At 41.1% G+C, this 17,781-nt stretch overlaps 1 long non-coding RNA gene across 1 annotated transcript; it reads left to right on the forward strand.

Annotated features, from left to right (window-relative positions):
* Positions 1-3,956: 3,956 nt before the first annotated feature.
* LOC116701564 (uncharacterized) lies at positions 3,957-17,201 on the forward strand. The gene is made up of 3 exons (XR_004334951.1): positions 3,957-3,967; positions 8,797-8,801; positions 17,120-17,201. It is a non-coding gene; the product is annotated as an uncharacterized LOC116701564 (long non-coding RNA).
* The last annotated feature ends 580 nt before the right edge of the window (positions 17,202-17,781 follow it).

The following is a 17,781-nucleotide window of genomic DNA, read 5'->3' on the forward strand; positions in this document are numbered from 1 at the left end:
AAGCCAGGATTCTGATTATACTATTCGGTACTCCTCTTTGGCTCAATTTTAAAAACAGCTTGTAATGGTTAACTCGGTCAAAAGCCTTGAAGGCATCAATAAAACCAATAAAAACAGAGGAGTTTTGTCTTCTGTAGGTTTCTACCATTTCCTTAAGTGCATAGATACATTGATCAGTACCATGTGATCAGTGGTCTTGAAACAAAACTGGTTATCTGAACTATACAAAATTCTGCCTTGGTGCAGAATTATAGCCACTACAGCCAGTCCCATAATGAGCTTTTCTTAGTATGTTCCATTTCTGGGTCTGTACCCATGGCCGCAGGAACTAGGGGTGCAGAGGGTGCTGCAGCACCCCCTTTGCGAAAGGTAGACAAACTACAACCATAATTAAAAATGACATACATTTATTTTAATGAACTGATTATTGATATTAACCTACTCCAATTAAATTAAATGTAATTTGATTTTACAATTTGGTTGGGAAGAGATAAACAACACTTGTTCATAATGAATCTGCCAATTTTGCCAAGAGCGAGGCATGCTTTGCACCTCTGACACTCATTCATGAGTGAAGAAAGTTTTGGAAACTTTCCCGGCGGGTCAGCAGTCCAGAAGTTAGCTTGCTTATAACACAACAGTGCATTTTGGGTATCTTCATAAATCAGGCACAGGCTAAAAAACCTAATAGACCTGAGTCAGAAAACTCAGCAACTGTGTTTGAAAGAAGTAGCAGCAGCACCTCTACACCTGTCACTCCCACAGCGCCCCTGCTAGCAACAAACAACGAGACAGCTAACTTTCGGTTTAATTTAACTCAGTGATGTGTTTTAAACCCTTGTATTTTGTGGCTCAATGGTTGAGCTTGTGGTAGGCCTATTTTGAACCATTGTTGTAGCTTTGTACCTATATCCTGTGTTACCCATGCCTAGTTTTGCCCTGTCTGGGGTTTTTGATTTCATTCTTGTTTTAGTTTTTCCGCTTGTGGAGCGTTGTGATGGATACAGTGTGTGTGTGTGTGTGGTGTTTGACAGTGTGTGTGTGTGTGGTGGTTGACTTCGGCTGAAAATGTCACTCTCGAAAATTTGTCAGCACCCCCAACTCAAAATATGTTCCTGCGGCCATGCCGTAGCTTTTGAGGATGAGGGAGAGGGGGGCAAGGTGGAGACTGGGGGTGTGGCCTTGACCAACTGCCACTTTGCTCGTTTGAAAGCCAGGATGTCTCTCTCTCATGGATAGGCCAAATAGTCTGGACGGGCAAAGCAGAAAAAAGGGAGGTAACCTTGCCCCTTATGACCTCATATGGAGCAAGATTCCAGATTAGCCCATCTGAGCTTTAATTTTCTTAAAGGCAGAGCAGGACACCCAGGGCTCAGTTTACACCTATCATCATTTCTAGCCACTGGGGGACCATTGGCAGGCAGGGGGAACTCATGTTAACGTTAAAAAACCTCATAAAGGGGAATTTTCATGCCACGGGACCCTTAAGTGTTTACTGAGCACACATATTGAAATTAGCTATTAAGTGTGTTTTTTGTCCTGCCAAGGAATCAGATCAATCTGAGCGCTCCTATTTTTTCTTTTTGCTCCAGAAGATACGTCTGTCCCCCCTTCCGTTCACACAGATTTCCAACCGCCTAGACAACCGATTACCAAACCGTTTATCTCATGTGGGGCGTGTTAGATACAAAGACTGAAAACTCGCACTCGGGCCTCTCAGCTTCAAGCAAAGTGGCATCAATTTTGTCTCATGCTCAAAGCAAGCATGAACCTAGCTTAGCATAGAGGAGCGTTGTTGATGCAATGATGAAAACAACCAAGATGGCTGCAGCTGATGTGTTTTGTGATACTCGTTCACAGACATGTTGATGCTACACAGCTCATCTCTGCTTTGCAATGGCTTTGGGACCAAAATACATGGCTTTCAAGTAGCAGTTGGTCAAGGCCACACCCCCAGCTTCCACCTTAATTCTGCACCAAGGCTGAATTTTGGGAAAGAGACTTCAGATACAGTATTAGGGGACCACTAAGGTCTATATAAAAGAGACTTCAGATACAGTACTAGGGGACCATCACTAAGGTCTATATAAAAGAGACTTCAGATACAGTATTAGGGGACAACTAAGGTCTATATAAAATAGACTTCAGATACAGTATTAGGGGACCACTAAGGTCTATATAAAAGAGACTTCAGATACAGTACTAGGGGACCATCACTAAGGTCTATATAAAAGAGACTTCAGATACAGTATTAGGTGACCACTAAGGTCTATATAAAAGACTTCAGATACAGTACTAGGGGACCACCACTAAGGTCTATATAAAAGAGACTTCAGATACAGTACTAGGGGACCACTAAGGTCTATATAAAAAAGACTTCAGATACAGTATTAGGGGACCACTAAGGTCTATATAAAAGAGACTTCAGATACAGTACTATGGGGACCACCACTAAGGTCTATATAAAAAAGACTTCAGATACAGTATTAGGGGACCACTAAGGTCTATATAAAAGAGACTTCAGATACAGTATTAGGGGACCACTAAGGTCTATATAAATAAGACTTCAGATACAGTATTAGGGGACCACTAAGGTCTATATAAAAGAGACTTCAGATAAAGTATTAGGGTACCACCATGTCATGGGACATTTTGTTGAAGATTGATGAATTTTCTGTTTATTTGCTTTGTATGTTTATGCTTATGTAAAGCACTTTGAATTGCCTTTGTGTCTGGATTGTGCTAAAAAATGCCTTGCCTTATGTTTGTAGAATATGTCACAGACATGAAAAAGTAGAAATATTTATTTTTAACCCAACACTTTTGTGTCCGTTTAAAATTAAATAGCGTGTCATTGTTTCTGTGTACAGAATCGTTAAAATTAAATGGCATAGTAAAATGAAATGAGGTAGCTGTCACGCACAAGTAGAGGTAGGCAGTGTGACCAGGGCCTGAGAGGTTCCAGGATAATTCACACTTGCGATTTGGTCTGGCGATGTCAGGCTATTTTGGGTCTGCGAGGCACTTGTATATAGCCATGTTGGTTCTTTAGTTAGTACAGTGTTTACAGAGACAGGCAGGGTTGGATCTGTGCCCACTGGCTGTGCACATCCATCCAGATCTGAGTGAGTGCAGGCTAAGTCTCTTCCTCTGAGTTTGAGGGGACTGGGTCCAGATGGTTAGTAGTGCTGCCAGATCAATTACCAGCAGCACACCAGCAGAGAGAGTAGAGCACAGTACTTCCAGGGCCAATTGAACTGATACCCATTTGAACTTTTACATATCGTCATAGCATGCTGTGACATAAAGGACTCACTAACTTAATGCCACATGTGCAGTGGAACATTTTGGGGGAGATATCGCTATTTTACTTTCCAGCTACGATGTTGATTGCTCGTTTCCAAACTGCCGTCATGGCAGTGGCATAAAGTAAACAGCTGTGCATGTTGAGTGGCGGACAATAAAGCATTTGCCAAAAGGAAAACTAATAGTGAAGGCCTATGCTTTTATAAAAAGTTGCAAATGGAACATGAAGTAGTTAAAAATTAAAACATAAAAATACACTACCCTATCACTTACAATGACAGCAATGTACAGACATGCTGATTGAAACTAGTCGTTCGTCCATGCCGTCAAGAGCACAGTCTGGATCAACAGGAGTACATTTCCAGGATAACTTCCTGAAATCCGGCGCGTGGCTCACGGGCGGATGTCCCTCACCTCCCGCTTTGTTCGTTTGCATTGAAGGAGCTATTCCTCCTGAGGTCCTTACAAGTCTCTTGAAAACGTGGCAATGCAATAACATTAAACACATATAACATCAAAAAGAATAAAAATTATAAGACAGAAACTAAACATACACTATCAACTCATGACACAACTTGTATAAAATAACAAAATTCACACTTTAGACAATGACAGACATAGACAGCTCCACCCGTGTAGTGGTCAGGCATTCCTTACATTTGTAAGACAGGTAAATCAGCATACAATCATTACATAACATCTCTTTTATCCTCTGTGAACATATGTTGTTTAACGCTCAGAGACCTAAGGTCAGTTTTAAAATTCTTTGTCCGTCTGGATTTATGTTATAAAAAAGCTTGTAAAACATCAACCCTGTTGTCTACAGTCAAGATGTGAACATCATTCTTTCGGGACAAACTGGGCTATAAGAATATTTGGGCTGCAGTGAGGTCACTTGAATGTTAATAATGGTTGTAGGACCTTAAAGACAAATACATCAATAAAACGGAATGAATCTTCCAGATATGTATTGATATCACAGACAGAGCAGTACAAGCTAGCCAGTCTCCTCTCTAAAACACTTCTCATATGTCTTGGGAGTCACACTGAAGAAATAATCATTATAACTTATACAGTTGACAAAATACATCCATTTTTTTCAAAAAATGTCCAGACGCTTTTGCCCTCACGACATTTACTTATACCAATAATCAACATAATGTCATATGTACTGATATTACACCCACAGCAATGCTACACAAGCATTTGGGTTGTCTAAAACAGTTTTCCTATATGCAAAAATAAACCTAATAAACATGATAACTCATATAAAGCACATACTATTTACATTTCTTCAAAAAAGGCCCAAATATATGCCAAAATCTCAAACCAGTGATGCCGTTCTCTTCTCTAAAACGGTAGATATCTATCTTGTCAACTAGATACTCTTTGATCACATTGGACAATTTTGACTTGGAGGATAACTATCTTTCCGACTCTTTGCTCTTGTTGTCGCCCATATAAAGCACATAGTGCGCCTTCACTTCCGTAAATAAACGTAAGTGACACACATAAGATATAGAGAAGAAGACACGGAGCATGGAGCTAGAGTCCAAAATGAGCGAAAACGTGATAAATTATGGACATCAAGGGGATAAATCTTGGATGTAACAGTTTGGATTTAATGCTCAAAGATCCTGAAAAAGGCACAAGTTCCAGGCTGGAGAGAAAATCACCTGTAGAGGCTAGAAAGACCCCGTAGAGACCTCCGTGACATCTAGCCTGTTAGCTTTTAGTTGCAAAAATCTTTGAGTTTTTGTCTTTTATAGTTATTAAATTATTGAAATATGAATCAAAAGGTGCCGTTTTGGCTCAAATACGATTCTCTCGGTTCCTGAGTGTTAAACCTCCACCCCGTTCAGCGTGTTACCGTTCTTAACTCTCTTCACTTCGGGAAACAACAACAACCTGGGCGCCCGAGGAGCTCAGTTGGTGGAGCGGGTCCCCATGTATGGAGGTTTCGGGTTAGACTCCGAATTTACTCTCATTAAAAGGCCTAAAATGCCCCAAAAATAATCATAAAAAACAATGAAAAACATCAACAACCTTTGAGCTAGCAAGCTTCACACTGAAAATGCAATGTTTTGAAATCAGGCCTGATTGGTTACTTCGGAGAAGATTGGAAAGATTTAGAAAGAATAGGTTTAGGGCATTTCCTCTCTAACTGGGACATGTTGGGAGCGATCAGTGGGACTGCTGTGGAGATGCACTGGGGAGAGCCAATGAGGTTTAACCATGTTTTAGCTAATTTAAATAGCTCACGTTATTGGATTGTGTCAGTTAACTTCATGTAATATTGCGTGTGGCGTTTTCTTTTACAGGATAGAAATGTTTCAGCAAAACAAGTTCCTTTCCCAGACAGCTTTGCAGAGCCGCTGCGTTAGAACCTTAGCGCCGCCCAAGACGATTGTCATTGGTTTAAAGAAACAACCCATAGCGTTTTTTTTTCTCCTATCCAGGAGTGTATGTGTGGAGGGGCAGGGACCTTACTCGTCAGCGCTGTGGCGATAGGTAGGACCTTTAATGATTCTCCTGGCCTTTTTCCTGCAGTGCCTGGTACAAATATGCTTTAGACAGGGTAGGGAAACACCTTTTGTATATTCAGCTGAAATATACAAAAACTTTTATTGTCACTGTGCATCACACCCCCAACCGGCACCGTCAGACACCGCCTACCGAGAGCCTGGGTCTGTCTGAGGTTTCTCCCTAAAAAGGAGTTTATCCTTGCCACTGTTGCGCTTAGCGCTTTCTCTTGGGGGGATAACTAGAATTGTTGGGACTTTATAAATTATATAGTGGTCTAGACCTACTCTGTCTGTAAAAAATGGCATTAAAAAAAAAAGAAGGCAAAAATGGATAAGAAAAGGAAAAGCTCTATTTGCATTCAACTTACTTTCTTGTGCCAGAGCTTTTGAAAGGGCTCTTTATGAACGGATGGAGTTTGCTCAGTTGTAAGTTAAATTATAGTTATCAAACTCTATTAGTCAGGGAACTACTAGAACTAGAACTGTTGGGTCCTTGTAAATTATGTGGTCTAGTGTGGTCTAGACCTACTCTGTCTGTAAAGTGTCTCAAGATAACCTTTGTTGTGATTTGATACTGTAAATAAAATTGAACTGAATTGAAATTGAATTGCAGGGCCTTGCGTTGCTGTTCGTTGCGGTTTTCGTACCAGGCAGTGAAATTCCCCATCAAGGGACTCTATTGAGATTCTGGCTTTCAATGCTCACTTTCCACACGGCATTGTGTTTTTTTTTTTAACAAAACTAATCAGTTCATGGAAGTTTGAACCACTTCCACTCACACTTTTTGCAGTGTAGAACATTAAGCTAATGCATGTTAATAGAAACCCTAACTATATCCCTGCAGCCAATTTGAGTGCATCCAAGCTAATGTTTCACCAGCCAGTACTGGAGTGTAAATGCAGCAGTGCGCCCTTCTTTTTAGCGTTGAGAATGTTTCTATTCTGTCGCGGTCTGGCAAATAATGAAATCCTACCCTAACCTTAACCAAATCTTTTAGTTGCCTTGCCATAATCCAGGTTGTGTAGAATCTGTTTGTCTGTTTCAAAGGTCCAGGCCTCTAAACCCACAACTCCCTCTCCTGTTGGAGCCATGTTCTTTCCTCGCTGCTTGGCTCACACCTCAAACTTTGATTTTTTTTTATTTATTTTTTTTATCATTTCAAATCAACCTTACTCCCCTGAGATGATTTCAAACCCCTATAATGCTTTGTACCTCAGCTTGAGGTATTTGATCTTCTATGCCCTTAGAAAGCTGCTACACAGAACATCCCCGATTTTCAAGTAGCAAATCCCAAATGCAACAAAGCCAAATCTCACCAGTGACCTCTCCTTGGATTCCAAAACAACACACGTGCACAGGAGTCAGTCTTTTTCAATAGTTTTAATTTAGTCTCTCTCTTTTCTAGGTTAACTTGTCTCACGCAAAAAAACAAAAACACTGGAGGATTTTGCTTCAAGGAGTCCAACTATGGGGATGGTTTCTGTAATGTTGGAGTTGAAGGAGTGGTTCCCAAGAGATTTTGAGAAGTTTTCCCCATGGTAGTGGCAAGGATTTAGGATTAAGTACATGCAGTAAGTACGGAGCTGGAGTCAGGGCCTGCTTAGCCCACCTTAGCATTAAGACTGGAAGAAGTTGTCAAAAGTTAAAAATACTAATACCTCTAAAGCTATCACAGTTTGTTCAATGCTGTGGACCAGAATAGGACTTCTTGACTAACTACAAGCACTGTATTATTTGTGTCCACAAAAAAAGAGGTTCAGACTAAAGTGAACCCAAATTGCGATTGCACAGAAAGTCGAAAGAGCAATGGTAGTGGATGCAAAATAACACCACTTTGCTCTAAGCGGGATACATTTAAGCTAAATCTCATTGAAAATGTCTTAAAAAAGCTCTCATTCCAATGCAGAATGGATGAACTTCATATACTGTGCCTATCGAGATAAAAAGGAAACGGAGACGGTCATTTGGAGGATAACTGGTGGCAGTAGCTCAGTCCGTAGGGAGTTGGGTTGGGAACCGGAGGGTCACTGGTCAAGTCCCCATATGGACCAAAAAGTACAGAGTGTGGATCGGTGGCTGGAGAGATGCCACTTCACCTCCTGGGGACTGCCAGGTGCTGTTGAGCAAGGCACCGTACCCCCCTAACCGCTCAGGGTGCTGGTTCAGCTGGCAGCCCACTCACTCTGACATCTCTCTATTAGTGCATGTACAGATCCTGAGCGTGTGTGTGTGTGTATTTCAGGCCTGTGTGTGAGTACTAACTAAGTGTGTACACAGAGTGTAAATTGTAATTTCCCCATTGGGGATTAATAAACAAATTAAATTAAATTAACTAAGAAAAAACGGAACTGGAGTTGTCTAAGAAAGAAACACGCAGAGTTAGTGCAACAAGAACCTAAATTAAACTACATTGTCTCTCTCTCTCTCTCTCTCTCTCTCTCTCTCTCTCTCTCTCTTCTTTACTGCCCCATCCATGTCCGGCTGCTGACAGGCTGCATTGAATTGGGGATTGAATCAGTCAATTTAGTTTGATTGAATCAATTAAATCGGGATGTTTTGGAGATCGCTTCAGATCCAGTTTCTCTTTTGTACTCTTCCCCCTTAAAATTTAAAGGAATCTTCATGTATGTGTGTGCTCAAATATGGCATAAAATATGAACGACTAAAGAGACATTAATTAAGAAGTTCCCCATACTGTATTTAGAGTTCTGCAGCACATTGGCCAGGAGTCATTTTGATGCCTACTATCTCAAACATCTCTCTCAGATAAGGCCGAGGGTGATTGGATTGTATCGCGCTCAAAACAGCAATAATGGGGTCTTTTTTTGTACATTGGGGTGTGATTAATTAATTGACTTACTACAAATGTATAAATGAGTAAACACAGTTAGTAAACTAAGTTAAGTTAAAAAAAGATCCAGGTGATAAACGTCCTACAAAACAGTTCATTCATAATATCTTTTAGTTATCGTATTCCGCTCATGTAGTTTTAACTGAAGGGAGATAGCAGGGCTCTGGAAATTAATCAATATGATGGGTGCAAACAATTTTTTTTATTGCATAACTGTTTTAAAGTTTTTTTCTCTGGCATTGATTTGTAGTGAGTGTTTTGAATAAATACTGCAGTGGAGGGAGACTGAGATGGAGGGAGACAGAGATGCACTCTGCATTGTCTCGGCAAACAGCGGCGAGGTTCAGATAGGGATCAGAGACGAGGATTGGACGAGGTAGGTATGACTGAAGACAAAGTGCTTTAATCACTTCCCCCAGGCCACCGTATACTGTCGACGATTATCATCACAGAACATCTGAAATATGTGTGTGCCCGCTCCGAGGCTTATCACACTCGGGGAGAAATCTGTCTTTTTTGAGCCTCCACACTGACCTTGAGTGAGTGTGCGGTCACAGGGAGGGACTCGCGTGGCTTGAATCGCTCATTGTCATCCGAACCTGTTTTCTTCGTCTCTACAACACCGCCGAGACGTTTGTCTCAGGAAATGTACTTACGGAACAAAGTCCATGTTTTGTAGTTAACACTATTACAACAGTGTACATTACTCAAATTTGAATTCATGTCTCTTTATGTCACTAATTTAGCTTCTTCTCCAAACTCCTTGTGCTTTCTCGACGTGCAGATTTCCTTGGATTGTGGTGGCAACTGGAAAGTGGTTGCAGCTGCTGCTGTGGTCCTGTTCTACGCCCTGTTACCGCTATTTTATTTCACTGTTCATCATGTTATTCCGTTGTACCTACTGCTATAATTATTATAAGTCCTTTTTCTGTATATACAGTATCCATTGTTGGGAAGCATACTTTAAAAACATATTCCGTTACAGAATACGTTCCAAAAATGTAATTTGTAATGTTATCTGAGTAACGTATTCTGAATTACTTCCCCACTAAATTGGATTTTGTAAGTGTAGGAATATGTTTAGGGATATGTTTTTGTATTTGTAGTCCCGAACTGCAGAGCCTTCTACAAAAACCTAACCGCAGTCTTGCTCATTTTAGCTAGCATGTCAAACGGGGATAGTCAGTCTTTCAACGGCTCTTTGGCTAGAAAATCAGCACATAGGAGAATGTAAAGTCACACATCAACTAAGCAGGTACCTGATACAACTATACAATAGCAAGGTGACCAGCAAAACTACAGCAGACAACTACCCTTGGCTAATTAAAAAATAACTTACTTTAACGTGCTTCAGGTTGGAGGTGGAGTAATTTGGACGCTGAAAGGAAGTTGGTTGCTCCCTGTTTATTCTTTAATGTGAAATGCTGTTTGAATTTCTAAGATAGAAACTAATTCCGGCCCTGGCTCTGTTGTGCCTGGTTCCATCTCTACCTCTATCAGTAATCACGCATAAAGCTAATTTTATTTGTTTTCACACTGGGGCTTCTGGGAAATACATGGAGGTTCCTTAATTTATTTAGATAGAGTCAGTGATAAAAGTCGTGAAACAGAAGTATCGCCATGTAATCCATTGATTTAAACAATGTAACTGTATTCTAAATACCAACTATTTAAATTTTTACTGTTACCAAATACGTTACTCATAATTTGTATTCTGAATACGTAACGGCGGTACATGTATTCTGTTACTCGCCAACACTGACAGTGTCTCTCTCTCTCTCCCCCCCCAACTGGCAGCACCACCACCGCCAGGGTCCGCCTGAGGTTTCTTCGTGTTAAATGTAAGTTTTTCCTTGCCGCTTTCGCACTGAATGGTTTTTCTTGGGGGGGGAGTGTGGTCTAGACCTACTTTATCTGTAAAGTGCCCTTAAATAACATCTGTTTTTATTTCACACTATAAAAATTGAACTGAATCACTGTAAGGCGTGGGACATCTTTTAAAGGGCATTTTTTCCATTACGCTTCCATAAAGTTGAAGGACATGAACGAGAGAAAAAAAGAAGGTCAGTATTGATGAAACAGAGGTCTCTCTGACTCCGACTGGACTGGCAAATCAATGGAGCAAAAGGTCTATTACCGTGGAAATATTGCCATACATTCTATGAACTCTACTTAAATTAGGTTTCAAGATTAGCAATGCTGTTCACGCCAAATTCCTACCCTAACTTTGTTATGTAGCCTAAAATAAAAATAGTAGCTTCAAACAAATGGTGCCTCTTTTTAAGTATCAGTAGTAAAAATGAGTAATTAGTAAATCATTTATTGTGTTCTGGTTTTAGAATGATAAAGACAGTTGGAAAATGATTACATAAAAAACAGGGTGTCGGCTCTACAGGATGACGGTTTTCCATGGAAACTATCAGGTTTTTTTCCCAAATGGTATAAAGAAAGTTTCAGGTATTCTACCCTGACCATGTTTTAGATGTATATGGAATTAGAGAAAACAGCCATGGCAACGTCTTGTTGGATCATTCACTAACTCAACTATGGGCCATAAAAGCTCAGCGGCAGCAGCATGTAGGTACTGATGTAGTGTATTTAAGCACCTGGCTATTAAGCAGCCAGTGTGTGAGCTGCAGCACCGTGTCTGCATATGACCAGTGGATAGGAACACCACTGGAGCTGCGAGAGCACATTAGAGAGCATGGGTCTTCTTAACTGTCCATAAAGTGAGTTGGTGCCATTTGAGTAGCACTTGGCGTAATTATGGTAGGCAGCTCTACCCCCGTCAGCTTTGTGGCCGATTCCGTCTCCTTCTTTCAATTTCCTGCCTCGTTGAGGATGCCAGCAGCAGATATGTGAAGAGGAGAGGCCTGCAAAGCGGCTCAGCAAAGGCTTTTATAATTAAAAGTGTTGGGAAAATAAGGTGAGGAAGAGCCACTATAATCTTACCGTACCTCGCTTTGGGAAAGAAAAGAAACGTTGAAATGATATCATGAAATAAAGGTTTATTTGCATAGGTGTGTGCTATACTACAAATAGCTGTTAAATGCATGGTTATCCAAGCATGTTTTTTAATAAATCAGTTCATTCAAATGTCTAAAGTGTAGTGCATTTTAGAATGTCGTTAATCACAGCATAATTATGAGAGATCATTTGAATTACACGGGGTTATTACACAGTCTACGCACCGGATTTGGAAGTTATCTAGTCCAATGGCGTTTTTATGAATGCGATTCAAAAGTAGCAAAAGGTTTGCCGGTATCAGAGACACATTTAAAGGAATGCTGTTTGGAACTTCAGTCAAATGAGAAAGGAAGCAAACTAAGGTCAGGGTTGCTTAAGGCTGCCTTCGCATGCTCTCAACACCTCATTACAAATGAATTTACGTTTCGTAATTTAGGTATGTAATTATCTGTCCATGTGTAAACTTTCCATTAGCACAAAACTGCAAAAGTGTACTCTTCCTTTCCGGGAATGTAATAGTTGTTCACTGTTGTTCTGTGCTTTCTCACTATGCAAATTCAATAAGAAAACTTTTAATCGGTTGTCTGTTGTGGATAGAAAATGAAATCATGCTGAAATTGGTTTGTTGAGTGTGTTTTTTTTTGTTTGTTTTTTAATCACACCAGGTATGCAAATAATGTATATATCATTTAAAATGAGTTTTACCTCATTAATGATATTAAAGCCATTCATTTTGTTCACCTTCAACATCAGTCAAGCTTTATCCAGCTTGGCACAACAATCTGGTAAAAATTGATGATCTCATTCAGACATTAGCAGCACATTGTAGTAAGCTGGATAGATATTGAAATGTATCAAAAGTGGAAGCTTGTACACGTAGCTGCAGCTACTCATTGTTGCCTGCACTGATTCAAGCCGGTGGGGGGGGGGGTTCAATCGAAAGTACTCGCATATTTATAGCAATCGAGATTAACATAAAAATTGGCCGGAATTTATACCTAGTCCTATATAAGGGGTCATGAGGGCCAGAATACAACCAGCATCATCATCAAGAAGGAAGACGTGAACATAAAGATTACGTCATTCACGGGCACGGTGGTTTGTTTAGGTCTTATACATCCATAGATAATCTAGACAGGATGGTTAGTTTACATAATTGGTCCAAATTTCAAGATTTGTGGCAAACTAAGATACACAGTTAGACTACAGACCGACAGCTTGTCATTATTCACTATTAAGACTAGAGCAGAGCTGTTTGTGTAAACAGCGCGGTGGACGAGATTAGACACATTAAAATACATCACTTCATGTGTATGCCTGTAGAAAGGACACGTGTTGACACAGATTTACTTTTAGGTTTTATTGTAGCCTACTTACAGAAACGAGTGTAGCGGTACATTTCCCAGTCAGGTACAGGTGCTGCGTGTTGTAACACAACTGTGCTATGTGTGTGTGTGTGTGTGCGCGCGCAGCACAGGCATTGCTGTTCAGAATCCCATCTTTCTTCCGAAATGTAACGAATGAATTGGGCTTGAAGCTGCAGCCCATCCAATTATACCAACTTCATCCACATTTTTGAAATCATATCGATATTGATCCAAAACATTGAACACCTCTTAGATGTCAGGGGCCTATAATTTACTGTAGCCTTCCTAACAACACACTACCTGAACACCTTTTTCTAGTCTCCACGGGTCTTTGGAGTTAATCGATAAAAGATCAGTAACAGTTAGCTAGCTTGCCTGTTTGTGTTTCTCGTAATCTTAGCCTTAGTTGTATATTTCGTGCCTTGATTTCGGTGTCTGCGTTTCAAAGCCATCTCCCGCGGTGACGTTTTTGGTGGAGCTGTTCGTTTAAAGTCGACTCGGATGAAAGCGAACGTTTTGACAATAAACTGAATCAACACAACAGTATGTGGAGTTAAACGGGATGGGCCCAATAACCTCTGAATAGTTCAACTTGTTGTTAAATTGCAATGTGAGCGTCAGCCAGTGGGGGGTGCATTGTGTCGGTAGGATCATTCAAAAGGCAACCCGTCTGCCCTATTTCTGATACCGTGGCGGAAGAGATTTTGCCATGGCGGTCGGTGCGCCACAATAAAAATCCACATAAAGGAAACACTGAGATCCCTGCTTTAATTGATAGCTGGAGACAGTTAAGTGGGGGGGGGGGGCAACATACAGAGGGCACACAAGTTGGAATTGAACCCAGGCCACTGCGGTTAGGATTGAGCCTTGGTACATGGGGTGCACGCTAAACCAATTGAGCTACCGGGGCGGTATCTTTAAAGGGACATCAACTTCTGGGTGCCCTGGGCGCTCACCTGGTAGAGCATGCACCCCATGTTCTTGAGTCTTGAGTCCGACCCGCGGCCCTTTGCTGCATGTCATCGCCCTCTCTCCAACCCCTTTCCTGTCTTCATCTGCCTATCCAATGAAGGCCAAAAAATAAAATCACAAAAATAAACAAAAAAAAAAAAAACTTCTATCCTTTATCTGTTACAACATAGTTTATTTGAATATTGTTACATTACTTCTGGATAGTGGGATAACAGGACCCCAGAAAAGGCTGGGAACACCCCTTTGAAAAATAATAATAACCTAACAAGCTATAGACAGTTAAGGGGGAAGAAAAGTGGAGCAATATGGAGCAAAGAGCCCGCAGGTTGGAATTGAACCCGAGCCACTGCTCTAAGGACTGAGCCTTGGTACACTGGGTGCACGCTCAACCAAGTTAGCTTCCAGGGCGCCCCCACATATTATATCTCTCCACAAATTATAACTTTAAGGTACAGGGACTTACAAAAATAACTTCTGTTCGTTATCTGTTAATAACCACATATTTCTATTTGAATATTGTTCATTCCTTGTGGATGGTGAGGTTATTGGACCGCTGAACAGGCTGGGAACACCCCTGTGATAAATAATAATAACCAGGCTAGACTTTGCCATTTTATTTAGATTTGCCCACGACTCTGAATTTATAATCTGTCTCATTGAAAAGGCATTACGTGTCTTGTCTGCTTGACTAGCTCTGCGTGGCTTTGATTCAGTGGTTGATTTCACTCGGAGAGGGAGTGGAGTGGGTGCTGTGGAGGGGCTGTACATGTGTTACAGTTCACAGATCCCTCGCTCTGTGTCGGAGAGACGCCTCTGTGTACATGACATTTGTCTGGCGGAATCACATCAGTGATTTCCACTCAGGAACACCTCTGCATTCAAGCAGCTACCCCAGCAGCTGCTGGAATATAGTAGCCAAACAGGCTGTCAAACAGTCTGACATGTTGTGTAATAACTTGTCATAATGTAATACAAATACTAAATGGGTAAAAATAGGTAAAATGCAATCACAGCTTCCAAGTCGCCTTTTACTGACAGATTTTAAGAAGTGGGGTAGATAAGGCTTGAATGCATTGTGTGTGGAGCGGCAACACATTCTCACTCACATGTCGTAAAACAGGGACGCTTGGTCAGGAGCCGTTGGGGGTTCCATGTTAAAATATTAACTTACAAAACGCGTCAATACAAAATTTCAATACAAAGTTAAGCTAGCACAACTATGTAATTTCACTGAACTCCCTGTGTAGTTAGTGTGTAGTGTTGAGCCCCTTAGGGACACATGTGTCACAGCCATAATAATAGCAACCAAAGCAATGGCAATCACAGCAACAGCCACGGCCAAAGCTATGTCTTCCCATGCGCCATGGCTGCAGTCATAATCACAGATTAAGCTTATCACAATCAGTTATCCTGCCAGATAACTGGCCTGTGCCTGAGCCAGCCACGGAGAAGGGTATACCAACTCGCCTTGTAGTTACAACTACTGCATAAAACACAATGCTGTATCATTATATAGGACATCCTTTCTCTATGGATCTGAAGGAATCCAAAATGTATTGCCAGGTTATGCAACATTTTTTGAAAGAGCACAAAAATGATTTTGAGATAATGCAAGAGACTTGGAAAACGTTTCCACTGTGACCTTTCAGCTAGTCCGTCCAAAGTGAAAAAGTACCCCTATGAACACATGGTTGTTGAATCCGATAACAAACAAATGTAAAACAGCGATTCTCAATTATTCCCCATCTCTTCTGAATTTTAGAACGTCTGTTAGTAATGTCATTTCCCAATAGTTTTCCCATCTTTTGCTTAAACCCCTTTAGTGTATACACAAAGTTCAAGCATTGTGTGTTAGGGTTTTATCCTGCTGTCTCCTCCCTTCCCCTTATCCCTGTCAGTCTTGTTTGTGTGGGCGTGTTCAGCAGGTTCATCTCAGCTGGCTGTGATTCACACCTGCAGCTCGTCACCAGCTGCAGCTCACCGCACCTGTGGCTCATCAATCATCACTCCCTGTTATATGCTCTGGTTCTGCTTCCACTCTTCGCCAGTTCGTCAGCTTACTACCCTGCCCGCCTGCCCGCCCGCCCGCCCGCCCGCCCGCCCGACCCTCACAATACTATTACCTGCGCTCCAGCAAGCCCAGATATCTCCTACACTTTGGCTCACCTGCTATCTCATTAAACTCGCCTGAACTCCTTACTCCCGTGTGTCTCAGAACATTGTGCAAGTTACTGAACCTCTTCAAAACCAAGTTATTATTTTTTAAATATGTACATTTAAATTAAACATGCTTGTCCCGTACTTATTTTGTCCCATCTTATTACTTGGGACACAGAAGGTTGACATCCAAAAAAAAAAAAACTATGTTTACATGCACATATTCTGGTTTTTGCCCACTAAACTGTTTGCATGGCTAATGAAAGTGAATATCCAACTAATGTTCTAATATATTTCAACGTTTTCCAGCGGTGGCGTACGGTGGCCGACAGGGGCAAACGCCCTGCAACTCCAGAAAAACACATGCAAAGAGACAAAACACAAGCAAATTAAGAATTTATTTTTTTAAGTTTAAATCAAATTCCAAAATAAAGAGTGTCTAGAGCGAGACAGGCAAAGGGAAAGATGAACAGAGGGACAAAAAGACAGACAGCGTGTGTGGCCAGGTTGGTTCAGTGGTAGAGCAGGCTCACATGTACTGAGAGGTTCATGCCTTGACGAAGAGGTCCAAGGTTTGAATCCGACCTGTGACCATTTCCTGCATGTCTTCAAAAATTAAAGTCGGAAAAGCCCCAAAAAATAATCTTAAAAAAAGACGGACAGAGTGACACACACCGGTTTCATGGGAAGAGAGAGTGAGAGCCAGATTGGAGATTGTGAGTGAGTATGAGCAGCCAGGTGTGCGATCAGGCACAAAATCTCTATTTCACTTCTAGTCGCAACGCTTCCAAGGAGATTTCTTTCAAATCTTGCCAGCTTTTCAACATAACCATCCCTGCCTTTAGTGTCAATGTCATGTTTTTCCTGATTTAGGGTTAAGAGTGTGACATAACAATATGAAATGAATGGTGGAGGTAGCATTCATGCCCGCAGTACCTAACCTGTAAATGTGTTAGAATAATACGGATTTGAAGACTGTTGGGTTTTTAACCCTGTGAATGCTGGATGACGAGTATTAGCCGCTTCAGGGCTCCTATCAGAGAGCACGAGTCACCATAGGGAGTTTTTAATTGGTAGAGCGTAGACAGGCGGTCACAAGCTGTACATTGTTGCTTGTATGAATGAACGAATGGATGAATGACTGGAATGAATGAAGGAAGGAATGAATGACATTTCTGAAATAAATCCAAAAAGAAGGTACATTAACGTCACAGGTGATATGCCATTATCTAGTAGAATAGTGTATTAAAAATAACACAAAGCGTGGCGGCGCTTTCTAACGTAACTTACGTAACTAACGTACGTAATGAGCGTAGCCGTTACTAACGTAACTTTAACTACACAGTCTTTGTAGCATGAGGAATTCACAACATAGACAAAAACTACCCTAGTTGAAAAGATGGCATATGTTAGTACTGTAGATGACAAATAATTTTCAGGAAACCATCTCACACACACACACACACACACACACACACACACACACACACACACACACACACACACACACACACACACACACACACACACACACACACACACACACACACACACACACACAATCTGTTCTTTCTCAGGGCAGACAAAGCAATTGAGTTTGCACATGTAGATTAATACTTTGCTTCAGGCATGTAAA

The sequence above is a fragment of the Etheostoma spectabile genome, chromosome 14 (assembly GCF_008692095.1).
Source record: "Etheostoma spectabile isolate EspeVRDwgs_2016 chromosome 14, UIUC_Espe_1.0, whole genome shotgun sequence".
Classification (NCBI taxonomy): Eukaryota; Metazoa; Chordata; class Actinopteri; order Perciformes; family Percidae; genus Etheostoma; species Etheostoma spectabile.